This window comes from Capra hircus, chromosome 18 (assembly GCF_001704415.2).
Source record: "Capra hircus breed San Clemente chromosome 18, ASM170441v1, whole genome shotgun sequence".
NCBI classification, from domain to species: domain Eukaryota; kingdom Metazoa; phylum Chordata; class Mammalia; order Artiodactyla; family Bovidae; genus Capra; species Capra hircus.
Window position 1 is genome coordinate 64370143 of NC_030825.1, and position 8472 is coordinate 64378614.

The window sequence follows — 8472 nt, forward strand, 5'->3', positions numbered from 1 at the left end:
CTTAGCATGCATGTATTCAGCCTCATATGGTAGTGGCACCACACTGGCTATCTCAAACAGAGTATTCTTCATCTTTTTATTTTGATAACTAGCATTATTATTTTTTCATGGAAAGCATTGTATTTTAAAGATGGCAGTGTTCACACATCAATCCCAAACTCCCCTCTATCTGTCCCATCACTCTTCCCCTCTGGTAACTCGAAGTTTGTTCTCTAAGTCTACAAGTCTGTTTCAGCCTGTAAATAAGTTTACCCTTGTAAAATGTTCCTGAAGAGGAGTTTTCTTTTATTGGTTTTCTTTTATTTTAAACCGAATAATTTGAAGAATCAACTGGCAAGGTTTTTATGCTTTATTAGAATTTTAGAAAAAGTAGAGTGATCATGATAAGCTACCTAGTATGAGCGATTGATTCTAGCATCTTGCAAAACAGTGAAATAGTTACAATAAGTCCTGGAATAGCCAGGAGATTATTAAGAGGTGGTGAGAGTTTTGAAGACATTACCATAATTCTTGGACTCCATTTCTCACCTCAGAGTGGCTGGGCTGCTTTGGGGGAGAAGGAATGTCCACGAGGAACCACTTTAACAAAGATCTAGGTCCTTAATTTGTAACACTCTGTGTGCTCACAGGATGGGGACAGGTCAGGGCACAGCACGGTCTTGGTTTATGTTGAATTCCTCACAGATAATGGGCTCGGCAGAGGGATGTATGGGCCTCAGGGGAGCAAGAAGTGGACCGTCTCTTGGAGAGGGTCCCAAGGTCCAAGTGAGTGTATATCACGTCTTCTGCTGCAGAGTCCTGAGAGGAGAGAGGTGAGAATGATGGACTGAGACATGATCTTCAAAGGCTGGGCCGCTGGGCATTGGAGGGGCTCAGACTACACAAGGGTTTGGGCTGGGAGGACTCACCTCGCCATTCACTGTTCTGTCTTCCATGGGCTCTCCTTCCATGATGGCAACATCTGTGAATGGAAGAGAGTCAAGGCTCTTCAGGGTGGATGCAGTTATTTCAGACCTCCGTAACTTTGATAGTTACATTAAAGCCAGAAAAAGGCAGGGGTGTGTCCCAGGTTGCTGAGCCTGTCTACTCCAATAAATGAAACAAAACAAAACATTCCATGTTCAAGCCCAGCCATTCATGGACTGTCTCAGGAACCTGTGCAAACCCACGGACCCATCCTACGTCCTCCATTGTGGACCAAGCTCTTCTACATATCAGCAGAGTCCCAGGATCATGTAGGACAGGAAAATGGATGGCTGCAGTTGAAGGGAAGAACAGGGCTTGAAATGTCCCTGGTGGCCCAGGGATTAAGAGTCAACCTTCCAGTTCAGGGAACGTGGGTTCTATCCCTGGTGGGAGAACTGAGATCCCACATGCCTTGAAGCAACTATCCTTAATGCTGCAACTGTTGAGCCCACGAGCTCTGCAGCCTTGAACTGCACCCCAGCTCCACAATGAGGATTCCCCATGCTGCAGCCAAGACTTGATGCAGCCAAGGATAAATCAATACATATTTTCATAAAAAGAACAGCATTCCATGGGTCTCTGGAAGTTGTTCGATCAGGGATTACAACAACGGAAATCAGTCTTTAACCTACCGGAAGTGAAAATGCCATTCTCTGCAATGAGCCCACCTCCCGCTGGGTCAGATGATGCTAATCTTGCAAATTCAGACTTACGATTTGGGGTAGAACACCAGTGACAGACAAGAGCAGCAAGGAAGATGCTGGTAGAGGTGAAGGCTGTGGAGAGCCCAAGGACAACGTACCATGTGCTGGAGTGTTCCTGAGGAAGCTGTGTTTCTGCCAACAAACAAATGGAAGAAGGTCTGGGTATTTGTTGCACATGCTGTGCCCCTACACACTAGATTTATTGTACTCTTGCATCAAACTGTCAGTATCTATCAACCTGATCGGTTATGGTCTCCACGTCCCAGGAGGTACCAAAGCATCCAGGAGAGATGCTAGCAGTGGATAAAGTAAAGAGGCTGTGCAAAACTAGCAGACATCTGAACCAAGGTCCCCCGGGCACTGATGCAGCTTTTCTCTGCTGCCCCGTATGACAAGGCATGGTGTTTTTGGTTGAATGTGACCCTTTAATGCACAATACACTTACCCCTCCATCCACATAGACCTGGAATGGAGTCCTCAAGAAGATATGACACTTGTTTCTGCCCTGTGGATGCTTAGTTCACAAAACATTAACAGAGGAATAACACATATATAAGGTGCTCCCTAAAATTCCCCGGTTGCCCCGTGATCCTCCCAAAAGATCCTGGCGGAGGGAAGTTAAGCATCTCCCTTAGTATGGGGTTAGGTCACTCTGACCCGCTTCGTTCAATTTAGAAATTCCCAGTCACACCATCAGATGCTCAATGCCCCCTCTTGGTCTAGGCAGACCATGGACTCAAATGCTGACATGACAGGGACATTGAGGAGCCCAAAGTTACAGAGCTGGGAGGTGGCAGAGCCAACACTCACACAGGAGCCCTCTGTCTTCTCAGAAACTTGCTGAGACAGGAGACTGTCTTTCTTACCTTCTGTGGTGTGTGGATCCATGGTTAACGGGCAAGTACTTGTAGTGGATCCTAGGGGAGAAAGTCAGAAGGGTGAATGGTAACCTTCCTCATACCCACTGAATGAGGACTATTCTTTCTGGAAGGTTGACCTCCTGCCTGTCCTTGACTCTGTCATCCCTCAGAGCACTGATGGGGGAGGAGGGGACTTCTGGTACCTCCCTATCAATGCACTGAGTAGATCCTCCACCCTGGAGACGTCGTGGTGGAAGGAGGCGGGAAGGATGTGCCTGGTGGTGAAAGACAGCTGTGAGCTAGAGACATCCTCTCTGCTCCGGGAATGAATGTCTGTGCTCCTTAACCGGGAATCACCTGTATGTTAGAGGTGTTTCTGGGAAAACACTAAGAACAAGGAGCCAAGGCAATCTCTGATCTTCCCAAATCAGCCCAGCTTCTCCTCCTCCTGGGTCTACCTTGACCCTTTTCTTTATTTGCCTGGATAGACAGGACTCTGCTGTGGAGCATCCATACAGGAGGTGGAAGAGGGTTGAGATGCCAACTACCATCTCTCTTCCTCTCTGGTTCTCAAAGCTTCCATTTCTCCAGAAGCCCTAAGGTCCCCTGACAGCAACACGGAGCCCTTGTGATAGAGCTCATGATACAGTAAGATGTTATGGGAAAAGCCAAATGGACTATTTGCCCAGTGCAATCTCATTCACTATAATGTAAAGCACAGGACTCTTCATCGATTCTCAATGCAAGAATGCTGGAGTGGGTTGCCATTTACTCCTCCAGGAGACCACCTTTAGTCAGTACCCTTCCATATCACCCATCTGTCTTGGGTGGCCCTGCATGACTGGCTCAGAGCTTCCCTGAGGTAAGAAGGCCCCTTCACCACTACAAGGCTGTGAACCATGAGGAGGAGATAGTGAAGGACAGAGGAGTCTGTAGTGCTGCAGTCCACAGGGTCGCAAAGAGTTGCACACAGCATAGTGTCTGAACAGGAAGAACAATGCATGGGCCAGGAAGAGGTTCCTCACCTGTGACAGACAGGAACAGTGGGTCACTGGAGTCTGACCACAAGTAGGGAGAGCGAGTGAAGGAGCCGTAGCACCTGTAGACCCTGCTGTGGGCTTGGGTCCCAGGACCCAGAAGGAACTCAGCCTGGAGTGCTCCATGGGGGCCCCGACCTCCAGCGAGCAGTGGCCCAAGGTCCTCCTCCTCCCTGAGCAGATGGAACTGGTCAAAGGCGCTCTCGGAGCTGCAGACCAAGGTCACGTTCTCCCCTGACCTCACCACGGGGCCCCCCTGGGCTGAGAGAGAGGGTTTCCTGAACCGAGCTGGAAGGAGGAGACCTTGATCTCAGAGCACAAAGTAACTCGAGTCCTAAATAGAGGACTAAAGCTGGAAGTGTGCAACAAGAGAGGCGCTGCAGTGAGATGGCTGCCCACCGCCAGGAGACAAAGCCCACAGCAAGGGGTACCCGGCACAGGGAAAACTTCAGAAATAACTGTAAAAATTGAGTGTCATTTATAATCCTCTTGAACAAATTGATAATTTTTAAAATGGATTGTCATTTAATGTCCTTTTTTAAAGAAAGACTATATATATGTATATGAATAACTGAATCACTCTGTTGTACAACAAGAATTAACAACATGTACATAGCTCAAGTATATACAGGCAAGATTTTATAATTGGCAATGATCAGTAAGATCTCTTATTGTAATTGTCTATATTTAATTTGTAAGAAATTAATACTAAAACTTTGAATTCTGGCATTTTCTAATCTTGTCATAAATTTTGTGGTACATTAACATTTGTCTTTTTCAATTTTAACAGAAAAGTGAAACATTTTAAATTGTCAGTGTTTATTAAGTATGCATTTATAAGGTTCATGTAGATTTAGAAGTTAATACTTCTTTTAAGATGAATATGTCTGGAGCCTTGAGCATTCACATATCAATGCAGTGAATAATAATGTCCTCAAAAAAAGAAAAAAAAAGAAATAAACTAGACTCCAACAAAGAAAAATAAAAAAGAAGTTTAAAAAATCAAACATGTGTGGTTCTCTTGAAATAAATGGAACTTACTAGTTACTGCTGGGACCATCAGAAAACACGGCATTGACCCAGAAGAAGAGATTATGGAGTGGAAATTGCCAGAATCTCATTCGATCTTTGACCGTCTCATTCTTGAGGGCGGGTTCAGGGCTGCCATGCCCATCCCCAGGGGCTGGAAGGGACTCCTCAGTGGGAGGGTTGGAGGGACCACTCCCCACTCTTTGTGCAGAAGGATGCGTTAAACTGCGAGTCTGAGCAAGTTCAGGGTGTCACCCTCCATCTCAAACACCCAGGGGCTGGACTGCAGGGCATCTGGTACCACAGTGTGTGGCTGACTGAGGAGGGAGCTCTGACATGAAAGCGGGAAACCAACCCCTTACCCAAACATCTTGGGCTGCCTGAGCGGGGAATTGCCCGGGTCCCTGCTCTGGTACTTCTTTCACGTTCTTGCTTCTTCACTCTGTCACCGGCTGTGTCTCTCCTTAGCACACGGCAGGGACTCTGTTCTCTTTTTCCTTTGGTGTTCACACCTCCTCTCTCTGCTTTGTTCCATCTCCCGAGTTTGTGAGTGTCTCTGCACGCCTGTCATTCTCTCCCAGTACTGATGCTGGACTGGACATTAGACCTTCTGTGACACAGAGAGCAGAAGGCACTGGTCTGTCCACACTCACCTGTGATGATGATGTCCACAGGGTCGCTCGGGGATGACCATTCATAGGGTGTGTGTCTGAGAGAGCCATAGCATCTGTAGGTGCCCACACTCACCAAAGTCACGAGCCAATGACGAAGTCAGCTGGGGCATGCCCACCAGTGAGCATCTGTCTACGTTTCCAGAAATTTCCTGTGCTATTTTCTTGGTGCAGGATAAACTTGTCATACAACTGTGGTGAGTGAGAGTGGAGGGTCACATTCTCTCCCACATGCATGAGGGGCCTGGGGTGGGCTGAGATGGAGGGTTTTGTGAAGACACCTAGGAGCAAAGAGCTTGTGAGCTTCAGTGAGTCTCCCCACCTCGGCACTTCCCCTGACATCTGAAGGTGTGAAAACTGCCCCCGTGAACCATCAAAGCCAATCACCCTTCCTGTCTGTTCTGTTGCATTTTCTTTAGCCTTGTTCTCGGGCTCTGGCTCATGCTTTTCTGTTTCTCTTTGCTCAAGACCTCCAGCCTCCTCTGTGTTTATTCTAAGCTCTCTAGCTGTTGCATCTGCTCTCAGCTTCAGGCATGCATACTCAGACACTTCAGGCCTGTCCAACTCTGAAACCCCATGAACCATAGCCTGCCAGGCTCCTCTGCCCATAGGATTCTCCAGGAGAGAATACTGGAGTGGGTTGCCATGCTCTCAGCGTCATCCTGTCCCTAATATGTGTCGTGGGGAGCTGGGTGATTCTGACGATGCATTCCCTGGCTCCATTCACACTCATCTAGAATGTGGGTGATGACTGGCAGGAGATTGGAGAGGAGGTGGAGAAAAAAGGAAATATTTCCCCATCTATGACCCCCACCTCATGCCTCTGGAGACATTCCTGGGACTCCTCCCTGGGGCTCCAACTCCTTCATATGGGATTACAGCTCCCTAGTGGGTGGTAGGTTCCCATCCTCCCTGGTGTCCGGCAGCGGCAGCATCCTGTCTAACTAATGCCTAGGGAGGCTCCTCCTTCCTTTGCCAGAGCACCCCATCTATTGAACATCCTGAGTTTAAACTCTCAGAGTGGGTTCTCTTTCCTGGTTCATTCCTGGCTGGAAATCCTGAATAAATCTTGGGCCACGTAAGGAACTTGGACCTAGGATGGGATTGCCTGCATAGAAGGCTGCCCCGGGCTGGGCTGGACCCGTCCTACCTGTGGCCACAATCTGCAGGGGGTCATTGTGTCTGGAAAACCCAAAGAGAGACCTGGAGAATTGGAACATGTGTAGGACCCGGCATGTTCTCTGGTCACCGGGCCAAGGGTGAAGTTGTTGAAATGATGTCCATGGAGCTCGGGCAAACTGGCCCCATCTGTTTTGAACAGTCTGAAACTCTTAAGAGGAGAATGGAAGTGACACTGAAGAGTCACAATCTGTCCTAAGGAAACCATGGGGCTTGGCCAGGCTGACAAAGAGGGCTTCTCATATTCACCTAGGAGAGAAGGAGTCACAGGTTTTGAGAGGAAAATAGAATTGGTCCCCTCTCCCCACTGGTCTTGTTGGAGTGCTTCCCCTTCAATTCTTCCAAGGCACCAACCCTAAAGTGCATCACCCTGATACTCAAGGACACCTGGGGCTTGGGGACAGACAGAGACACAGTCAACCCAGGACAGACATCACGGAGACTCTAAGAATATGAATCTTAGCAGTGATTCTTACCAGGAGAATAACTCCTTGGGTTGACAAAATGTTGAAAACTCTATCAAAACACAAAACCTGGGGATGCCTGCGTGGTCTGGTCATTAGGACTCAGCACTTTCTCTGCAGAGGGCCCGGGTTGAATCCCTAATCATGGAACTGAGATCCTGCATGCTGTACGATGCAGGCAAAGAAACACCACCAAAAAACTGATGCATGGAAAAGAAGTGAGAGGGCTTCCCTGTTGGATTTGGTGTAGCTCAAATGGTACAGAAACTTCCTGCAATGCAGAAGAGCGGGGTTCAGTCCCCGGTAGGGAAGATCCCCTCAAGAAGGAAATGGCAACCCCATACAGTATTCTTGCCTGGAGAATCCCATGGACAGAGGAGCCTGGTAAGCTACAGTCTGTGGGGTCGCAAAGAGTTGGACACGACTGAGTGACTAACAGTAACACAGGCAACAAGTGAAAAAGCCACTTGACTGAAAAGAAGGAAATAAAGTTTGAACCTGGCTCCTTTGTTAGCTAACCTACATCAGATGTGTGACAAGGTCCAGGTGGCCCTGCCTGAGGAGCAGACCCTTCCCTGGGCTCAGGTCCAGCAAGCTTCCTGCAGATCCTGTTGTTAAGGGCCAGCTGGAGATGCCATGAGCCAGCTTATAAGGGAGGGTTTGTGGGCTGCAGCCTCTTGCTCCCCTCTCATGATAGAAATGGCACTCTGTGGGCCTAGCTCCCAGCTCCCAGACTTCACACTGTGCCTTCATGTCCAGAGTCCAGAGCTAGGCTAACCTCTGGGGAGAGTGGAGACCTGGGATCCATAGGGCACAGGGCTCTCACTGTACTGACACAGCGTTCTCACCCTAGTCCCCATTTGTCCTCTGAATAAGCCTTAAATGCTCTGCTCAACAGAGAAATAAGGGATAGGGAGGACCACTCACAGCTGCCCAGATCCTCAGACTCACACGGAATCCTAGAAGGAAAAGCATGTCAGATATGGCTTGTCCCGATGGACCCCACAGTCTTTGCACTCTCATGCAGGGAACCTGGTCAGTGGTGTGAGGACCCCCCAATTTCCACCGGAACCTGCTTCAACCATGTATTTCTGGACTCACCGAGACTCAGGAGGCTGAGGAGTGTGGGGCACATTTCTCTGCTTCTTTGAGACAGGAGGCAGAACTGAGCAAACCTGACAGAGTCACAGGATGCAGAAGGCAGGCGGTGTTGTTGGTGCAGTCAGCCTGGTTCATGTCACATGGGATGATAGCCAGCCTCTCCTCACGCCAGGGATGGAAGTCTGACTTGAGCTGCATCACAGAGCATGCCTCATGGCCCGATCGTCACTTTTTGTTTCCCTAAACAGTGTAAACCTAAGAGGATTCGAACAGATCTTGCTGCCTTTACGAAGTAGAAACGGCGGTTCAGTGTATAGCATGCAGGATGCTTTTCCCAAGCTCATGATAAATCTCATTAACCTTAACTCTTCACAGAAGACAAACCACATGTTCCCACCTCATATGTCAGGCTCAGTGCAGGTAGCCAATTAAAGACTCATTAATAGAGACTTTGATTCTGC

General features: G+C 48.5%; 1 pseudogene; it reads right to left on the reverse strand.

The window, feature by feature from the left end:
• Positions 381-8045, reverse strand: LOC102190509 (annotated as a pseudogene).